We start from the raw sequence: 22830 nt of genomic DNA on the forward strand, positions 1-22830 counted from the left end.
TCACCCATGAAGCCTTCAGCGACAACACCAGCTCCCTTTCTCCTCCCTGCTAAAAGGAGACCACTTTGCAACAGAGAAACTCTGATTTCTGAACATAAATCTCTTGCTAATACCTACATTTCCTACACACCATTCAGACAAGATTTGGGATTTTCTTAGCAAACTTAGACTGAAACTTGAACACTTGCTGTTAATCAAGTTTAATCCCAGGTTACAAATATCCTCACTAAGAAGGAAGGAATTCTATCCCCATTGGTATGGGTGCAATTCCCTTTCTTCCAAAAACATTCTTTCTAAATTTAAACTCTACAGCAAATCTCCTAAAATGGAAGAAGTCAAGTGGTGGGTGTCAGAGAAGGGGAAGTTCTAGAGTTTGCAGCTAAAAGCATAATGAAACAGACCAGGTTTTGGGGACTATGAAAATGTCCTGGATTTAGCAAAAGAATAATAAAGGAGAAAGAAGACACTCCTAACCAAGTCTGGGGATTTGGGATACATTCTATATTATGCACAGTGCCACAAAAGGAACTCTCTTTAAATACATTTATCTCACTCATGTATATCTCCAGAGAATATTTCAGAAATGATTAGCTGTTTTACAGGTGAATGAAAAGCAATACCCATCCCTAAGAAATTAACGTGAAGCTAAGTTCTTTAACCTGGACAATAAAATGAAATCAGATGGTCCAGTGCTGTAAGTTAGTGTGAAATTATTGTGTCAACAGCTCAAACTCTGTTTAAAAAACAAAACAAAACAAAAACAAAAAACTTCACTGAAGGTAAATGCAAAATGGGTAAGAAAATACATCATGCAATTTTCTTGAGAAATTGGGTGGGTGACACATTAACAGTAAATTCATTTGAGGACTTTTTTGATCACTGGGCATCTTTGTTAATGACCTGGAAGATGAAGAATGGAGAAAGTAAACAAAAATGGAAGGAAACCTGGAACGAAACAAAATGGAATTGGAGATGTGAAGTTTTAACCCAAGAAACATTCTACTTCCAGCAGAAAATTACTCAAAACATGTACCTCTGAAAGTGTGGGTGAGAGTGGAACAGAGTAAAGAAATCTGAGCAGGCTGTTGGAAATACATGACTGAATTCATGCTGTGTAATATGGAAGTCAAAACCCAGTGTTCTTTAGAGATTAGTGACACTCTTCCTTCTAAGAAAAGAAGGAAGTACAATCAACTTGTACTCCCTACAAGTTGATTAATTTTCACCTCTAATTCTATAAAATAGAATAACTAAAATCCAGTGACCTGAGGAAAATAGAAGTTTGGGCTGTATTTAGTATAATGGGTATTGGGACCAAGATTCTCACTTACCTTAGGAACAATAACCCATGTGATACCAGAATGCTGTGGTTATGTTTCAGGGTTCACAATGTTTGTACATTTGCACGGCTAGCATGAATCCAAACAGAATGACAATGACTTAGAGAAAAATTTTTTAAAACTCAGTGTACATGTTTTGACTGAAATGGCAGTGGCGAGAGAATGAAGTAACACCTTAAGTGGAAATCCTTACATATGAGAGGTCTTAGCACTCCTAGCAGACAGGGAATAGGATAAAGGGGGACATTTCAGTGGCATTTAAAGGAAACAAAAGAACCCTGCTCACATGAGTGATTGTGTTACGAAAAAGGATTTCCAGGGGAGTAGCCTAAGCCACTTTATCCTGCCCCTTAAATGCCAAAACAGACAGTGCCCTAAGGAAGTTAAAAATATCTTGGAGTAACTGTGAAGAAAGGAACAAGTGCTACATTTGCGGAACTGACCACAGTCTTCAGCAGTGCTGGAAAGTGCAGAATTAATCAAGCAAAGACTACTTATTGAGAATTAGTATGGTCCCAGGACTGCTGGGAATACATTAAACACACTGGAGAAATATGTAATAAAATTATTATCATTTAAAAAGATTTTTTGATTTGAAAACAGTCAGTGGGTAATAGGAGTCAATGCAAAATTCACTGAGTTATTCGGATAGTCATGAAACCCAAGAGAAGTTCATAGGAGACTGAGCACAGGAACGTCCACGGAGGCTCCCTGGAGGACAGAGGACTGAAGGCTAAATAAGATGTGAATACGCAGAAGAGAAGGCAAAGTACACTCCGTAAAATAAAATAACATAAAGTAAATAAAATAAAATATTAAATTAAAATAACATATGACAGGCAAGCAAGCTTCAAGGAAAACGTTCTGGAGACAGCGCGGATCAGAGGGTCTGTGATGAAGAGCACAGACAGATATGATACATCCTTGGAGGGCTAGTGTGGGATCAGCTGAGGAAGCAGGTTAGACGAAGGCAGGGAGATGTGCTCCTCATAGTAAGAAAACAGGGAGCCTCTTAGTTTCTAAGCAGGGAGTGAGGCTGATCTGCTAGTAAGACTCATGCCAAAAAGCCGAGCATGGGTAACTAGAGTCTAGATAAAATGTGGTGGTTATGGCAACACAGAGAGGGGAAGAGAAGAGAAACATTCCAAAGAAAAAATGAGACATTTCAAAGGCACAGTCCCGAGGGCGTTGTGGCTAACCAAATCTCCAGGGAGGCAGCCCCCGGAGTGCCTGCCACCAAGAGTCAACTGAGATCATCAGAGCAGGACACCCAGTGCAACTCATTTTCCCAAAATGCTCTTTGCAGGGGGTAGATGTAGAGAAAAATCTGGACTCCGTCAACCCAAAAGGCAATGTTTGAGTATCCGGAATAAAGACCAGAGCATATGTTGCAAAAAAGAAAACAACTGAAGGTTAAACCCTAAGACCACATACTGAAAAGAAGATGGAATGAGGTACAACATAACTTGTTATATGAGCCAGAAGCCCCAAAACGTCCACACTGAGGTCCCCCCGGTCAGCAACATCACTGGTTCCTAAGGAGAAAGTAATGAGACAAATGGGTGATAGAGCCCCTTTATGAAGGAAAAAAAAAGTTACATGGGTAAGAAGGATGGCTGGTATTATCATATTCCTACCCTTCCCCAATCCAGCCCCCATAACCAAATTTGTTGGAATCTCAGGCTCTGGGATTTAGAATGGCACCCCCTCCCCAGTAGTCTCTATCTACACCACTCCTATGCTTTTCTATACGGAGACCCTTGCAGAGTTCTAACTCTCTATCTTATGCTTCAGCTCTGCTCACATATTCTGAGTAAGGATGAAGCAGCTTAAAGCTCTATCTCCTCTGCCTGTAACCAATTACAGCAAATCGAGAGGGAAGGCTGGTTAGGACACCTCACTGATTTTAAGATTACCCTGTGTCTCTGCTTTCATGACTTCCTGATCATCTGTTCTAGAACATTAACCAGAAAGCAATAAATGTTATTCTAACTGCAGTCAGATGACTAACAGAGATGGAGAAGGAGAAATTACTGGAAGACAGTGGCAGTACAGATTTCCCCTAACTCTCAGTCCCTGCTTAAGGCTATTTGGCAATGCTTCCAAGGTTTCTTGGAGTATAATTTTTAATTTAATCAAAGTTCTCCAGTTCTGAACACACTTCCCTAAACTCCTTTTTTTCTTAATTTTTATTTATTTATTTTTTTTTTTTTTTTGCGGTATGCGGGCCTCTCACTGTTGTGGCCTCTCCCGCTGCGGAGCACAGGCTCCGGACGCACAGGCCCAGCGGCCATGGCTCACGGGCCCAGCTGCTCCGCGGCATGTGGGACATTCCCAGACCAGGGCACGAACCCGTATCCCCTGCATCGGCAGGCGGACTCTCAACCACCGCGCCACCAGGAAAGCCCCCCTAAACTCCTTATTTTTATTACTTATTTTAATAGTCAACTGTGTCAGTAAAATCTCATCTAAGTGAACAGACTAAACATAAAACAATTTGTTAGGGCAAAAAAACAAAACAAAAGCAATATATATAGTAATTGTACAGGAAATGTTAGAGAAATCATCTCTGCAAATGTGTGCTTCATAGAGATTTCATAATAAAATGTCAGCGCAAACATCATTCAGTTATCCCTGGGAATTGCTCTTTTAGAATATTATCTGTGAACATTTTAACCTTAGGCTGACTTACCTCACCATGTAGCCTATCTGGGGGTCTCTTTCCCTCATGCTTGGTTGCCATGTGATCAAAGCAAACAGTTCTTCACTGAGGCTGCTCCCTTCTCTCCTCACTTCCCAATCCCTAAACTACTTAAGTACGACCAGGTCAGGCTAGACTATGGAAACCAGCAGCTTTACTCTTACCATTATAGTGGGCTTACTTGACCTGGAACATTACCAGTTAAAGTGGTCATGTCAACAGCAAGTGAAAGGAAGAGCCAGCCACTCCAGTAGACTAAGATTGATGTCCTGTTTGGAGGAAGCAACAGATTGGCAAACTACCTAGGAATTTAAGAGGCAGTTCCAAGAGGAGAAACAGCTCTGGGAACTTGGTAAATTTTCCAAATATCCTGGGTTGACTGGAAGCTGTGTGCCTGTACAGCAGAGACCAAAACAAGTCCAAGTCACCCACACACCCCTGGTCAACAGATCCTGTGCACAAGCACAAAGAAGACATAAAAGAGCCTGAAGGAAATAAGAGCCCAGATAGACTTGAAAATGGCCTGAAGTTTGAATTTTCCTCCACAGCCGCCCTCCCCTAGAGCTATCAGCAGAGAGTAGAAGCCTTAAAACCTTGTGCTATTAGAACACAACCCATGATGTGTCTTCACCTGAACAATAAGCTGAATGCAGATACAGGAGCAGCTCCTCAGAAACCAGACTTAAAGATAAAGCAAGAAGAGAACATTGGCGTCCGCACAGTGCAGGAGAGACAGAATTCACAGATTCAATCCACGCTAGTTACCAAAGAAAAAACAAAAACAGCTCTTAGAAGGAAACAGAGTCAGACTCGGTAGTTGCTACAATATACTATCTAAAATGTCAAGTATTCAAAAAAATGAGACATACAAAGAGACAAGAAAGTATGACCCACACTCAGGAAGATGCGGGTCAAAAGAAACTGTCTTAAAATGACCCCTGATGTTGTATTTAGCAGGGAAAGATTTCAAAACAGTTGTTATAAATATGTTCAAAGAACTAAAGAAAAATTGTGTTTAAAAAAATTAAAAGAAAGTACAAGGACAATGATTCAGTGCGCAGGAAATCTCAATAAGGATATAAAATTATAAGAAAGAATCAAATGGAAGCTGTGAAGTTGAAAAGTAGAATTACAGGCTTCCCTGGTGGCTCAGTGGTTAAGAATCTGCCTGCCGATGCAGGGGACACGGGTTCAAGCTCTGATCTGGGAAGATCCCACATGCCACGGGGCAACTAAGCCCATGCACCACAACTACTGAGCCTGTGCTCTAGAGCCCATGAGCCACAACAACTGAGCCCCGTGCCACAACTACTGAAGACTGTGTGCCTAGAGCCCATGCTCCACAACAAGAGAAGCCACCGCAACGAGAAGCCCACGCACCACAATGAAGAGTAGCCCCTGCTCACTGCCACTACAAGAAAGCCCGCGCGCAGCAACAAAGATCCAACACAGCCAAAAATAAATAATTTAAAAAAAATTTTTAACTAAAAAGTAAAATAACTATTTAAAAAATGAAAAGTAGAATTACTGAAATGAAAAAAATTCACTAGAGGGTCTCAGCAGCATATTTGAGATGGCAGAAGAAATAATCAATAAACTTGAAGATTGAGCATTATAAATTACTCCATCTAAAGGACAGAGAGAAAAAAGATTAAAGAAAAATATATAGAGGCCCAGAAATTTGGGGGGCAGTATCAACTGCATCAGTATACTTGTAAGAGAAAGAGAGAGAAAGAGAGAGAAAGGGGCAGAAAAAATATTTGAAAAAATAATGGCTGAAAACTTTACAAATTTGATGAAAAACATTAATCTACAGGCCCAAGAAGCTCAATAAAGCCAAGTAACATAAACTCAAAGAGGTCCACATCTATACCGATCATAATCAAACTATTGGGAAAAAAAAAAAAAAAAACAGAGAGAAAATCTTGAAAACAGCAAAAGAAAAACAAATTCTATATAGGGGCAAACAAATATTAATGACTGATTTCTCAATATACAAATATATGTAAAGAGAAACAGGAGACCTCTGGATTCAGGAAAAGGCGTTTTATTTGCAGAGCAGCTTATGTCAATTTCCCAGTTTCCCACAGAACAATGCAATGAGCACCTGATATTACCTGTACTTCCAATAAGATTTATATCTCAGGAGAGGAATCCACAAAATTATGAAACTCAGGGCTAATAGTGGCACATCTGTAACTCTGAGGGGTGGGGGGAAGCCTTTAGTGTGGAATGTAAACAAATCTTCTCTGAGGGGACAAAGAGAAGTTTGTATTACCCTTTGATTTGGGGATGGGGGAGGTGTTTGGTTTTTGTTTTAAGATTAAGATGCTTTATTTTCCCTTCCAGTTTCATTGAGATGTAATTGACATATAGCACTGTATAAATTTAAGGTGTAAAGCTAATGATTTGACATATATACATCATGAAATGATTGCCTCAATAGGTTTAGTGAACATCCATCATTTCATATAGATATAAAATAAACGAAAAAAAATTTTTTTAATTTTCCTTGTCATGAGAACTCTTAGGATGTACTCTCTTAACAATTTTCGTGTATAACATACAGCAGTGTTGATTATATTTATCATGGTGTACATTACATCCCTAGTACTTATTTATTTTACAACTGGAAGTTTGTACCTTTTGACTACCTTCATACAATTCCCCCTTTGGAATACAAACAAAAATAATCTCCAGGGGATGTGTCTCCAAATCTCTCTGGAAGCTTCTACGTTTAACTTTCAAAGCTTGTGGTCATTAACTGTCTTTTAACTTAAGTTCCAGTGCCCTTTATTTGGAAAGCCCTGACCATGGCGAAACATAAAGATATCCATGGAGCATTATCTCTTGACAGCCAGAAGACAGTGAAATAACATATTCAAATTGTTTAAATTAAAGAACTGTCAACCGAAAATTCTGTATCTAGCAAAACTGCTATTCAAAAACATAGGTGAAATACAGAAAAGCCCAGGTAACCAAAGGCTGCAAGAGTTTGTTGTCAGCAATTATGGCTTGCAAGAAATATTAAAGGAAATATTTTAAGCAAAAAAAAAGTGACACCAGATGATAAATTGAATCCACAAGAAGAAATTAATTATGCTGCAAATGGTAAATATGTGAGTAAATCTAAAAGACTCTATAAATACATTTTTCTTCAATACATCTCTTAACTTCTTTAGAATGCATAAGACTGTATAAACCAATAATTACGACACTGTGTTGTCATGCTTATAACAAATATAAATGTATTATATATGATAATAGTGGCACAAAGAAGGGGGAATGGAGTTATATTGAAGCAGTGTTTCTAAATTTTACTGGAACTCAGTTAGTATTATTCTGAAATAGATTGTGATACATTAAGATGCATATTGTAATCTCTGGAGCAACCACTAAGAAAATTAATAGAACCAAAAGCCTGTTCTTTGAAAAGATTAACCAAGTGGACAAAAACTTAGCTACATTAACGAAGAAAATGAGAGAAGACACAAATTACCAAACTCAGGAAGGAAAGAAGGGGCATCACTGTCAAACCTACAAAAATGAGAGGATTATAAGAAAATTTTACAACAACTTAATGCCAACAATTAGACAACTTAGATGAAATGCACAAATTCCTAGAATGATACAAACTGACTCAAGGAGAAATGAAAAATCTGAAGCGGCCTACGACAAGTACATAATTTGAATCAGCAATTTTAAATCCTCCTACAAAGAAAGACCCAGAACCAGATGGCTTTGCTGGTAATTTCCTTCAAATATTTAAAGAGAAAACTAATGCCAATTCTTCATAAATTCTTTCAGAAAAGAAAGGAGCGAAAAGTGCCAGCTCATTCTATGAGGTCAGCATCACCCTGATACCAAAGCCACAGACAGATACTAGGAGAAAAAAAAAATCCTTAACGAATAAACACACTAAAATCCTTAACAAAATATTAGCAAAGTGAACTCAGCTACATATTGGAAGAATTATACACTGTGACCAAATGAGATTTACTCCAGGAATGCAAGGTTGGTTTAACATCCAAAAATAATGTCATATATTAGTAAAGGAAAAGATTCACATGATCCTCACAACAGGTGCAGAAAAAGCATTAAAATGACTATAATCATAGATAAAATACTAAGTATTGGCAAGGATGTGGAACAACTGGAACCCTCATACATTGCTGATGGGAATGTAAAATGGTGCATCCACTTTGGAAATCAGTTTGGTAGTTTCTTAAAAAGTTAACAGTTCCCCATAGGAGCTACTCCTACTCTTAGGAATGTAGCCAAGAAAAGTGAAAATGTGGGTCCATAGAAAGGCTTGTATATAACTATTCATAGCAGCATTATTCATAATAGTCAGAAACTGGAGGCAATCCTTATGCCCAACAAGAGGTGAATGGATAAACAAAATGTGATACATCTATACAATGGGATTTTATTCAGAAATAAAAAGAATGATATGGTGATGCATGTCACAACATGGATGAAACTTAAAGACACGATGCTAAATGAAAGAAACCAGATGCAAAAGACTGTATATTTTATGACTCCATTTACGCAAAGTATCCATAAGAGGTAAATCATAGAGATAGAAAGTAGACCTGTGCTTTACTGGAGGGAGGAACAGAGATGGACAGTAAATGGTCTCATGATAATTTTTTTATATGATAAAAATGTTCTAAAAATGGATTACAATGATGGTTGCAAATATAAATTTATTAAAACTCAAAACATTAAAATTTTTTTCAAAAGGGAAGTCAGAGGGAGAAGCAGGGGCTAGCTCAGGTAAGACCTTGTAACCATGGTAAGGAATCTGGATTGAAGTGTAGTGGAGCACCATGGGGCAGTTTCAAGAAAGGGAATTCCATAATCCAATTTCCTGGGGCTTTGGTGCTTTGTTTTTTAATTTCTCATGCTACTATGTGGAGAAAGGACTATAGGGGAATCAGAGTAAAACCAATGAGACCACTTCTTACAAGGACTCATTCATTCAGGTAAGAAACAATGATTGCATATATAGATACACTACCAAATGTAAAATAGCTAGTGGGAAGCAGCCGCATAGCACAGGGAGATCAGCTCGGTGCTTTGTGACCCCCTAGAGGGGTGGGATAGGGAGGGTGGGAGGGAGGGAGACACAAGAGGGAAGAGGTATGGGGACATATGTACATGTATAGCTGATTCACTTTGTTATAAAGCAGAAACTAACACACCATTGTAAAGCAATTATACTCCAATAAAGATGTTAAAAAAAAAAACCATTCTTCTATGCAAAAAAAAAAAACAAAACAATGATATGAGGACGGTAGCAGTGGGAACATCCCGAATAAATTTTAAACTCAAGAGAATGGAATCATTGCCATTTAGTTCAGATAACATGAACCAGGAGACCAGAGGATGAAAAAAAATACCAGATTTCCCCTATCTCTGGGCACACACATATAGTGAAATAGCAAAAGTCACCTAGATCACTTTCAAAGAGAAGGCTGGATAAGTATATGACTTACTTAGAGGTTTCTAAGTGATGAACTTGGAGTAAACAAGAAAACAGAATGATTTCTCATCATGCAGCAGCCAGGCTGGTATGTGAAGTGTTATTCACATTATAGGAATTTTTTTCCTCCAAGCACCTTATGTTTGTTTGTCCTAAAGAAATCATCATCATCAAAAGTCCAGGGGTCTGTCGGTAGTTAAGGAATTGCATGTTTTAAGAGGACATGCATGCAGGTAGCCCTTGATGGAGTCGGTAACTGGGAAAACAGAATAGAGGCATCGCTAATGAGAGACGTCGACTTTATATTCCTGAGCTGGCGTTCAGGAGTCTTGATATTTCTGCATGTATTTGAATCTCCTGCTTGTTCTAATTATGTTCATCCAATTCTAAGTGATGCATGGTATCAAGCATGACCAGGAATGGAAATATTTCTCTGTGGAATTTTTAAAATCTTGATTGCTGCAAGGAAAAGACCTCTAAGAAAACAGAATCTTTCCAAAAACAGATGAGATCCCTGTAACTAAGACCATTCCCAAAATGGAATAATATGAACCTTGTGGCCTATTTGCCCCACTCCTATTAGTCACGACGATACACTCCCCCAAAAGACAGAAATCTGAGAGAATGCAAGAAAGGGGAGCAGAAAACAGAATCTGGCAAGCAGCGAGTGGGACCCCAGAAGATTTTTCACATCTTGGTTTGTGAGAGGAAAGAGCCGTTTATTCAAAATGCTGCTTCAGGGGACCGGAAGACACAGAGGAGAACACCGACCTAGTGACCTCCACGAATTGCTGGCTGTAGTTCAGCCCTCCAGCCCCGCCTGCAGGAAGCCAGCCATCCAGACTCCCAACTTCCTGTCCTAATCAGGGCGGGTGATGGGGCAGCCCTCTGGTGAGAAAGTCCTGAGAATGCCATTAGCCACATTCAAAGTTCAGGGCAACCGTTTGGTTTCCTCCCCGAAGCCTTCTGACAGCAGGAGGCCAGAAGCCCTGAGGCCAAAGGGCTAGGCTGCTGCTTGGAGGGTTGGGAGGTGGAGAACTTTGCTCTTCTCCCCCGGGCAGTTTGATGACAGTGGGTGGTTGGCTTTGGCCCAGAGTCCTGCCTTAACAGGGAATGGAATCACGACTTTACAGTCTTTGAGTCCATCCTTTAAGCCTCAGGTAAGACCACCTTGACCAATCTATGATGTCAGCATCATGTGATAGCCTCTCTGAATTGGGCTGCATGACCCCTGGCTGACCATCCAGGTGACTCACCCAGGAAAATGGCTTCGACACACAGAGACTGTCCTGGTCTCAGTACGATGAAACATTGAGTCACCGTCAGGAGGACGTGTGTTTCATTAGACATTCCCGTGGCTGAGACTGTTTCACCCGTATCCACTGTCATCCTCTTTTAATAACCAAGATGACCTGCCCATGAGAACCTGGCTGGGTTATGTGGCACCAGCTATAATCTGGGAACAGGGGACATATCTCACATGCCTTTAGCTATAGCAAGAATCCCAGACCCTAAGGATTAAAAAAACCTTAAAAGACATTGAATTCCAAGTCCTCAAATTGCCTCTAAACCTTCCCTGGCAAGTGTCCATTCAATCTGCATTCAAATATCTCCAGGGTCACAAACAGCCCTTTTCCTTTTGGGGAATTTATGTCCTTCTGCTTAAAGAGTCTTCATGTCAATCTGAAAACAATTTCCCTATGACTACCACTCAACTTTAAGTTCTGCGGTAGGGAAACCGTGTCTCTCTCATTAGGGTTGTATTTCGCCAGCTTCTTCCATCTCATCCATGAGAATACCATGAGCAATCTCAGCAAATGCCTCGTGAAAATCTAAAAATGCTGTACGATTCCCTGAGCCAGAAGCCCACAAAGCCTGCCGCTGAAAGAAGTTAGTTCAACATGTGCCATCTGACGTGCTTCGTGGATTTCAAAATACATGATTACCTTGTTCTTAGAAAACTGAAGCTGGTGAAGACCAATTCCTTACTGGAGAACTCACAAGTCATTCTTTTAATAATTCACTCTAAAATCTTACCCAGAGTTCACCTAAAGCTCACTGGCTATAATCTCAGGATATTTGAGAATGAGGGATCGTTCCTAACACACACCTCAAAATCATCATTTTATTGAGAAGACAGATTTTTCCATTAGAGTCACCCCTTTGGTGTCATTTGGTGTCAATTCTCTGGAAAGCAATCTGGAAAGATCTAGCAAGAGTCTCTTGTTTACTATCCTTGTACTCAGGTCAGGACACAGAGACAGTCACGTGAATCTACATTTTCAGGGCTCCAACTCGTCCCAAAGAAGAATATTTCCTATATTTTTCAATTTTGCTTTCATATCAGATTTTATTATCTTTTAAAGTCATTTCTTAAGGTTACAGCGCTTTAGGATTATATGGATATGGCTATATCAATGGGGACTAGAGTCCAATAGCACCTCTTGTTAAAAACCATATGAAATAGCTGAAAGTTTTGTAAGTACTTGTTTCTGTAAAGGGGTTTGGGGAGGAAAAAATGAAGGCAGAGGCACAGGCCTACCCACTCTTTTGTTACAAGTTTATTTAGCTTTCAAACTATGCATATATTACATCTGAGAACAATAAATTTGATGTTAAATTATCTTTAAAAATGTGACACTGTGCTTTGTGAAAATCATTTTTAAAAGAAAGGAAAGGAAGGAAGAAAGGCTCTTCAAGGATACTGGCAGTTTCATAAAGTACCAAAAGAGAAAGGGAGAATTTCATTTAAGGAATAATTTTTGAGTACTGGGTGCTTAGCATTCTACCAGAATCTTCCTTACGATGGAAATAAGAGTAAAGTCCTCTTCGTGCCCTCACAGACCTTATATACAGTCAGAGGAAGGTGAGAATAAGTAAGTATACAAAATAAAATACAAGTTAGAATATGATCTTATCATAAATGACACCTTCTTGACAGTGTTATCGGCTTCAAATGAAAAGGAAAGCGCATATTGGAGGGAGCTGAACATTGTTATAGGGGAATCACGCTGGAAGTTGAAAGATGTCCAAGACTTTGGCAGGAAGAGAAGTGGGCTAGAGTACCTCCACTGTACTCTGAGGGCACAGCATGAGCTAAGACGTGAGGACAAGAATGAAAGGACCCACGTGGAGAATGACCTTAGTCTTTGGGGTGGGAGCAGTGGACGCCAACAGAGTCAGGCTGACAGGGCACCACCCTTGCTGGGTCCAGGAAATAATGGGAGACAGTGAATGTCTGAGCCAGAGAATAGTGTGATCAGAGTTGCGCATTAGGAAGACTAGTCTGGCAACCTCTACCGGAAGAACAAAGAGGGGTCATCAGAGACTAACTGCAAATGAAGAGCATGAAATAGAAAAGGCTGGACGTGCAGCGCGGCAGCATCTCAGCCCCTCAATGGGAGGAGTGTCACAGAACGCACAGATACGTTTCAAAACCACCCTAACTTCTTTCTGTATCGTTTCTCCACTCCACAACTTCTTCCTCTCTTTGACTTCTCTGTTCATTTCCCCCTCTCCTTGCTTTTCTCCAGAGGATTCCCTTAACTTCTGTTAGCCAAACTATTCGATCATTCTATGCACATTCCTTTTGCAATTATGAGACATGGCCCTTTCCTCCAAGAGCTTTAATGAGATCCTGCAGCCCTTGAAGAGGTCTTCCCTCAATCAGGGGCAACCAGGATGGCAAGGCTTTGGCCAGGCCATTGTGTATAACCTTCAGACATCGGTTCATCATTTCATAGACCCCATTTTAAATAGCACATCTTTCAGAAGAGGAACAAGGAGCTCAAGTGACTCCAGTGAGTCTCTTAAGAACTTCAAGTTTAGGGGCTTCCCTGGTGGCGCAGTGGTTGAGAGTCCACCTGCCAATGCAGGGGACGCGGGTTCAAGCCCCCATCCGGGAAGATCCCACATGCCGCAGAGCGGCTGGGCCCGTGAGCCATGGCCGCTGAGCCTGTGTGTCCGGAGCCTGCTCTCCACAACGGGAGAGGCCACAACAGTGAGAGGCCCACAAAAAAAAAAAAAAAAAAAGAACTTCAAGTTTAAAGGTTATGTGAAGTGACTTTTAGGGAAAAAAAAATTATAAAAATCACAGAAAAGGCATAGGCTCTCCATATAACCATTGTTTGATTAAGTACATTAAAGTCAGGGTGGCTTCCTTTATAAAATACAGAATTATAGGGACTTCCCTGGTGGCGCACTGGTTAAGAATCTGCCTGCTGATGCAGGGGATACAGGTTCGAGCCCTGGTCCGGGAAGATCCCACATGCCGCAGAGCAACTAAGCCTGTGCGCCACAACTACTGAGCCCGCGTGCCACAACTACTGAAGCCTGTGTGCCTAGAGCCCGTGGTCCGCAACAAGAGAAGCCACAGAATGAGAAGCACACGCACCGCAATGAAGAGCAGCCCCCGCTCGCCGCAGCTGGAGAGAGCCCGTGTACAACAGTGAAGACTCAACACAGCCAAAAATAAATAAATAAAATAATAAATAAAATACAGAATTATGAACTTCCTTAATTTTAACAAATATAAACTGAACGGCCTCGTGGACTCCAGACATAATCTGTCATCTGACCTTACATGACTCACTTCTGTTGACGTTAGGATCCCTCACAAAATGAAGGATTGTTAAATGTTAACATGGAAAGTGACATAAAAAGCATGCTAAGAAATGGTAAAGGAAATTCTTTTTAGTTAAATGAACACGGGGAAATGTTTCCCTTAACGAGGTCAATCACAAACTTTATAATGCAATTTAACTGGAGTGGAAGGTAACTAAGGCAAGATTCAGAGTTAACGTCCTTCCATCCCTAACAATGTGTGGTTCTCTGGTGGCTTGACGTTGAGCCTGTGATAATAACCTGAGGAATATTTCAAACCATTGCTTTGATGTGAGGCACCAACTGAGCCCCCTGTTAAATGGAACTCTTCTTTCCTACTCTACATGTTTCTGTGTGGAGGGACCTCCATCAGAGGAACACTCCTGTCTTTTGCCCCATCTTTTGTTCACTCTCTTCCAGAGGACAGGGTGCACACTTACGTGTGACAAACACTGGTCCACATTTCCCAAATGGACGGACATCAGAAGCACGGAAGATGCCGTCTCTTTTCTTCTCTCTGTCCCTCACTATTTCTCCCCTGCATGAAGTAACTTATCAGTGCATTTGGAAGAAGGAACTAAACATTCCACCACAGGCTCTTCATTTTCTCTCTAGAGACTTGTGTTCTGACCTGCTCTCTGGCAAGGGGAAGCAGTCTACCTTGTGTGGGAGGTCTGTGGTTACGGAGCTGTGCCAATAGTCCTGTAAAGAATTACCCAGAATTCCTGGTGAAGACTTAGCAATCCATTAGGCTACAGACCCAAGCTACCTTCTCCCCAAATCTCCCTCACAACGAAGGGGAATTATTTCCTATACACCCTCCTGACTTCTGGGTCTACCTTCCAACTGAGATTCATCACCAGCAAAGTGTTCATGCTTAGAACAGTAGTAGGATATTAGCTGTTTTTCTTCTCAAAAGATCCTCTGCAAAGGAAACGAGTCTTTACAGACCCAGGTGTATCTCAATCTACCTGTACAAGCAACTATCATTCAGGCAATTCAAAAACATATACTCTCATAATATAAATATAATTCACAGGATACAAATTGTAACTTACACAATAGAAGTCTAGTTGGATCATACGTAATGTGTGTGCTCTTCCGGCCACTTGCACCCTGTCACACTCTGTAAAACAATAACTTCCACCCCAGAACTGTCTAGGGCTGTGTGCTTTACAGAGTGCCTTTCTACTCATCTTCCCATTGAATTCTCACCATAAATCTGGAAAGCAGGCACGATGGTATCAATCTTCCCATTTTACAGAGGAGAAAATCAAATCTCAGGAAAGGTACAGTGCTTTGCCCAATGCCACATGGCCAAATGGCAGAGCCATGACTATAAGTTAAGTCTTCTAACTCCTAGACTGGTGCTTTGGCAGGGCTCCAGCCAGATCGCATTTCCTGGGATGAGCTCTCTGCATTACCCATTTAGTCGGGCCATTTCCAGATTGGCTGGTCAAGAAAGTAGCCATTGACTAGACTCACACACCACAGATGGCAGAATAACTGCTTCAATCTGTCTACGGTCAAATTCCCTTACAATGCGCCATACACAATCCAACCTGAAATCAAAAGGCCCTGAAGTGCCTAGCGAGCAGACAGGAGCTCAGTGATAAGAGGAGAAGAGTATAGTCTACATTGGACCCTGGGAAATGACACTCTTTGGGCATCCCTGATTTTTTTTGCTGACTATTTTTCCCATTCAGAAAAAAAATGCAAGACATAAATAAAAGGAAAACAATTACATCACTACAGTGACAGGGCGTTGAGAGAAAGTATGAAAAATTCAACTCTTTACTTCTTTAAATTATTCACATGAATTCCACAAACATCTTAAAATGTCTAGAGAGTCTCTTTTTTTTTTTTTTTTTTTTTTTTTTTGCGGTACGCGGGCCTCTCACTGTTGTGGCCTCTCCCGTTGCGGAGCACAGGCTCCGGATGCGCAGGCTCAGCAGCCATAGCTCACGGGCCCAGCCGCTCCACGGCATGTGGGATCTTCCCACACTGGGGCGCGAACCCTCATCCCCTGCATCGGCAGGCGGACTCTCAACCACTGCGCCACCAGGGAAGCCCGAGAGTCTCTTTTTAAATCTCCAAAAATCTGTACAGTAGAGTGAATTGCTATTTTTTCATCCAGATCATTTAACTTCGTTTAAAATAAGGAAATCTGAAAAGGAAATTTTCTCAAATAAATTCTATGAGATATATATATATAATACAAATGTTTACTGTATAGAACAGCTTGGTCAAATGTTTCATTTTCTGCCATCTTTTTAGAGGAAAAACGACAAAAAAGATCTTTCCCAGCTGGGGGACGCTTTACAGAGAGGTGAGAGCCCTGATAACAGATAAGCTGCAGAATATCCTACTGCACTTAAACAGACAGCCCAGAAGCTAAATACCATGTTGTTCAGACGAGTAAGAGAAAGTAAGTAATGACGGAACTCTCAAAACACTTGCCAGAATTCCTGGAGATTACTAAGCCCTGGACAGTGGTTGATATAAGCCCATGGTTCTTAAAGAGTCAAGAGCCAGGAGAGTAAAGATTAGTAAAGTAATAACAGTGGTGGAAGAAATCTTGACACATATGTATGATTAGTTGATGGGAACAGTTCAACTTTAAATAATGTAGAATAAAGAAGTAGAAAGGAATGTAGACCAATCTACTAGAGCATAGGTATTCTCTCATTCAACTTCATGCAACCTCTAATTCCCGAAAGGATCTTGAAAAGTAAGAAATAATTGAAAAGCACTACAAGGTTGTGAAAACAATAGGACACAAAAGCATATATAAGGTATGCGCTAAATTTTGTAATTATTATACATATTTATTACATATGTATAATACATATATAAATAATACGATACATATATATATTAAATATATGTAAAAACTGAAAGGAAGTATACCAAAATTTTAGTATTTCTTATCATCTCTGGAAATTGGGATTGTTAGGGATATTTATTCTCTTCTTGTTATTTTCTGAATATTTTAAATGTTCTACAGAGAGTGCATGCTGTTACAATAAATACATACAAGTAACAGTATAAAAAAGAAAATAGCCTTGTGGGTTCTTGCTACTAAGTTTAACCTCACATTCGGTACGTTTATAAAGCTAATGATCTTTTTTCCTGGAATCTATCAGATTTTCCACTGTTTGTGTACAGTGATTTCTTCAAATCTAGATACTTTTACTGAAAGCAGGGAAATAGTCTACCGTGAAGATGCGGGAATAAAGAGGCAGATGTAGAGAATGGGCTTGAGGACACGGGGAGGGGGAAGGGTAAGCTGAGACGAAGTGAGAGAGTGGCTTTGACATAGATACACTACCAAACGTAAAACAGATAGCTAGTGGGAAGCAGCCGCATAGCACAGGGAGATCAGCTCGGTGCTTTGTGACCACCTAGAGGGGTGGGGTAGGGAGGGTGGGAGGGAGACGCAAGAGGGAGGGGATATGGGGATATATGTATACGTATAGCTGATTTACTTTGTTATACAGCAGCAACTAACACAACAATGTAAGGCAATTATACTCCGATAAAGATGTTAAAAAAAAAAAAAAGATGCAGTGAATACTGGGTTCATAAGATTTTTTCTTTCTGTTTACCAGGGATTGAGGAAAAGGGACACCTCGATACTTCACTTAAACATTATTTATTTTATTAAACTAGATATTAGATGTACTTATAGAGATACATTTCTATACAGTACTCAAAGAAAAATGCAATGTTAGGGTAATTTAAATAATAGAGGATATTTAAAACTATCCAACAGTAGTCCTATTCACCAATAATCCTCCAGTATCTCTTAAAGGAGTTTCCCTTATAGGAATCATTCACTTCCATGAGTCATTGAAGGTGAATCATTCACCTTCAATTCCAATTCAAGCCACCTTACTCCAGGTTCAGCAATTTGCACCTTTTTCATTTAAGACAGAGAACCACAGGGGAAGAAATCCTTTAGCTCTACTTGCAGTGTCAACTTGTCCAGACACAGGAAAATGATCACCCAACCAAACTAGATCAGAGAAGAGAGCAGCTCATAATTTTAAATCAGAGGTGAGTGATGGGAGGCATAGAATCTGCACATCACCTTCCCAGGATAGCAAATATTTCCCAAAGAAAGACTTCCTTAGAATCAGGTGTTTGCAGTTTAAGCTTTGTCACAGAGAAAGCAAACTTACAGATGAGACCTGATTTGAAAGCAAAATGCCCACCCATCTGTATGCCCCAAAGACAAGGTGGTCCCATTGTCCAGTGAACAGATGGCCGGCTGAGAGCCAGGAGCCAGGCCCTTTGGTGCACGTGCACAGGATTTCAGTTCCATTTCACGGGAAGGAGGTTACAGGGCTACCCTTCACTCCGGGAGACAGGCAGAGAGATTTTCCTGTTGATTTATATAAGGCGATGCTCTCTAAACAAGACACGAGGCAGCTGTTTGGGAGAAGGCACTGTCTAAAGCACATCCCTAATCACAGTGTTGGTGTTGGCTCTGCAAAGACTAAGACATGAGTCCAGTTTAGTTATCACAACAAGCAGGGAATCAGGAACTGGAAACGGTGCCAATGAGAAAGGCAAATCCTTTGACTTCCGTCCACCCTTCCCCTAGCCATCAGACAATCTCATAAAAGTAACTCATCTTGGGTCACGCAATCTTCCTGATAGTGTTTCTAGTGCCTATGAAAGATGAGATTTGGGGATTTTCAGACCTTTCAAGAGTGTCTTTTTTTGAATTACCTTTTCCAGATTTCTGCACCACTCTGCTCCGTGGCATACCTGTTCGTGTTTGAATGTTCTCCCTGCCCGCTTGGGGTCCTCTAAAATAAATATGACTTGCCCTAACTCCGCCTTGCTTCTTCCTTCCGGGATGTGGCTGGCTGCCATAAAGTCAAGGGTCGAGATCAGAGGGAGGTTTGTCCTATGCAAGAAAAAACAGACATTGTCAGCTGTACTCTCTCCCACTCTATGAGACCTTCTGATTCCCAAGAAGGGGGCAGCGAAGGTTTGGGGATGCTTTCCACCTCTTAATGGTCTGAGTAAACGGGGCTGGCTGCCAGCAGAGGGAAGGAAACAATTTTCTATTGAGATTTATGACCACAGCCCAGTGTAGCCTGCTGGAAAATTACTAAAAGATTGGGTATGAATCTCTCCCTCTGAGATTTCTCTGTTCCCTTTTGATAAACCAAAATTGGATCAGAAATCCAATCTCACAGGATCCCCTCAGCACACCTTGTAGCAAAATGAGAAGGAATGAAGCCACTCCAAACAGTCTTTCCCAAAGCCACTGAAATTTCCAATCTTGTGTTTAACTACTAGAAAAAGTTCACTTATCTACAGGAGTTCCACGCTCTATAAAAGGACCTCATCCCAAGATCACTTCTAAATCACAGGTGTCTTCATTTTAGGAGCTGAGAGACCACACCCATTACAGGCAAATTTGCCTTAAATAGTTTTTTCTGTCCTACATCTAAGGCACAACACTTATTTCCCTCCAGGTTTGTTCAGTTTATACAAATCTGGAGAAAGAAACAGAGAGACAGAGACAGAGAAAGGTGAGATTTAATCAATACAGCAAAAAAATGAACAAAGGTAACCCTTGTACACTCAAAATTAATCCACATTTAGGAAGCCACAACATACACCCTTTGAGAGAGGGATTGTTAAAACCAAGTACACATTTGAGGGTATGACATAAAACCTACTCATGCTTCCAGCCCAGTTTGGAAGCCCAATTCTCCAAGCAGTGTCTCCACTTATTGACTTACTTTAAGTCAATTGTCAGTTGTGTTCTAAAAGAAATGTTTTGGGGAAATAAAATTATTAGTCCTCATTGAAAAGTAAGTAACAGTAACTGCTTCAAATATGTAACGTGTCTCAGTTAAATAACTTAATGATGGTTCAGCCTATTCAACTGTTTAATCGACAGCTGCAATACTCAAGAGTATCAGGGATATCAGTAATGACACTTGCTGTTACATATAGTGAAAGGACAGCTTATCTTCAGCTAAGTGTCTTGGACTGTCCTCTATTGAACAACCATACTGAATTGGAATTGAGACTATAGCTTTACCCTAACCGTTTTCTGCAAGTTGCAGAAAACTCAACTAATGGTACATTAAACAATATGGGGTTTATTATCCATATAATAAAAAAAAAGCCAAAGGCAAGGTGGTTCCACGACAATTCAGCCCTTCAATGTATGCGTTTCTGTTAACATTCCATCCTCGACTTGTTGGAACTGCCATCCACACTTCTTTTCCCACCAAAAGTGTCAAGATGGGTGCAGCAGCTTCCAATGTCACCTCATCATAGATGCTTATCCAGAGGCAGAAAAGAACAGTTATTCCTCCCAATATGGACTTTTCACAGAGCAGAAGACTTTCTCCAAACTTCCCAGCCAATTCCCCCTCCAGCTCTTTGACTAGTTATCTCACAAGCCTGAACCTGTATAAACCTGGACTGGGCAAGGGAAGTGGACTTGCTGTGTCAATGTTCACTCCTTGGGCTGGGAGGACCCACCAAGCCCATCACCACCGAATACACCAATCTACCGGGGTTCTGTGAGTGTGGAAGGCTAAGTTGATAGGCTACCTACATTGTTTGCTATGGCATTTGTGTTGGTTTTAAATCAATTACTTTTCCAACCTGAGTGTTTCCCTAAGGTTGGATAGCCTATGACATCATATCTGAAAACCTCGGTTGACCAGGCATTCATTAACAGGGGTTGTTATGACTGAACTCCCAAAACTCACATTTTACTGACCCACACAGCTGGTTAACAGAAAATAATAGGTAGTTATACGAGGACACTGACTTGGCAGAAACAAGACTAGAAGTGCTACGCCATAGCAGCATGTGGTGCAGAAGGCATCACATCAAGGAGATATTTCGTAAAGGTTCCAGATTTCTTGTCCACAGCACTGTCACAGAATACTCCCTGGGTTTCTTACTCACAGTTCAGGGGCTACTCTGCCAGGCTCTAGTCAACTGATCAGCGATCAGATCAATTGTTTCATCACCCAATTCACTGCTTCCATCAGGAACTAGACCAAACCTACCAGTTAGTGTCATGTAGACACAGCCTTAATTGAACCAAAAAATCTAGGGACCCATCAATTATAGCAATGGCTGACGAGGGCGAAGAGCAGAGATCACTCACAATTCAAAGGAAAAAGCAAAGCACAACGCAGAATGGGAGTCGTCCTCTTCCTCCTCATCCTGTGGGAAGAGGGAAACCTTATGAAATCTGAGGAACTCTTTAGCCAAGAGGATAATGAGGCATAAATCCTGCCGATAGTGAGAAGTCCGGCTCAGGAAGTCACGCCATTAACCAAAGGATCCTCCGGCACTAGGAACAGTGATTAACGATCTTGACGTGACACTGCTCTGTGACTTGGAAGGAGTTTGGTTTTCACTCTTAGGGAGAGTGATTGGCAGAAACCAGGAGCGATCTGGGTGACCAACGTCACTGCTTTGCCAGTTCCCTTTGCACAGCAGCTAGCTCAAGGAGAAAGAAGAGACTTATTTATAACCTTTTCCCTCCAGACTGGAGAATCTGAGACTGTTATCTACGCGGTGGGTATAACTGGCTTCCCTCTGAAACTGGAGGGTGGGTTGTTCATGTTACAATGTATGGAGCGCTTATCAACAGACTTCAGCTGGCAGATGGCTCAGGCAATCAACTTCGTTCTTATCGGACTCAATTCTCTTGGGCTGTCATTTGTCGGTCCTGGATATTCACATGGGCAGACGGCACTGCTGTCACACATGTGGAATAAGAGTAACAAAAGTTCTGCACTGTGCCCTTTGGAAACTGAGCTTCTGTCACCTCTTCAGATGCCTGTCACATCCCTTTATCACTAAGTTCTAAATCTCACGTATTTCTCAGAACAGAGGGGAATTAAACAGGAAGACCAGTAACTTTTCAGGAAGCACACAGCCTTCCTGTGAAGATTGCCGGATTTTTTTTTTTTAAGCCTAAAATAGAGAAGTAGAGAAAGGGCAGTTTTCCACTGGTTGTTCAGCAACCAGTTGGGTCACAAACATAAGCAATTTGGTTGCTGGAAGAATTTTAGCCAAAGAGAAAGCTATCAGTTTCTCCAGCCATACTGTCAAATGAATATATGTTCTGCTATTTGTTACTTTTTAAAAATAAGCATCTTGGGGACTTCCCTAGTGGCACAGTGGTTAAGAATCCACTTGCCAATGCAGGGGACACGGGTTCGAGCCCTGGTCTGGGAAGGTCTCACATGCCACAGAGCAACTAAGCCCGTGCGCCACAACTACTGAGTCTGCGCTCTAGAGCCCGCGAGCCACAACTCCTGAGCCCACGTGCCACAGCTACTGAAGCCCGTGCACCTAGAGCCCGTGCTCCGCAACAAGAGAAGCCACCACAATGAGAAACCCGCGCACCGCAACAGAGAGTAGCCCCTGCTCACTGCAATTAGAGAAAACCTGTGCGCAGCAACGAAGACCTAACACAGCCAAAAATAAATAAATACATTTATTTAAAAATAAAAAAGCATCCCAAAGGCCCATTGTGTCCCAATGATTCCTTTAAAGTAGTTATCAAAGAACTATACAATTGGGAACTATGCTCAGTATTTTATAATGACCTATGAGGGAATACAATCTGAAAAAACTAGATGTATTACTTGTATAACTGAATCACTTTGCTGTACACCTGAAACTAACACAAC

Source organism: Phocoena sinus, chromosome 2, assembly GCF_008692025.1.
Source record: "Phocoena sinus isolate mPhoSin1 chromosome 2, mPhoSin1.pri, whole genome shotgun sequence".
Classification (NCBI taxonomy): domain Eukaryota; kingdom Metazoa; phylum Chordata; class Mammalia; order Artiodactyla; family Phocoenidae; genus Phocoena; species Phocoena sinus.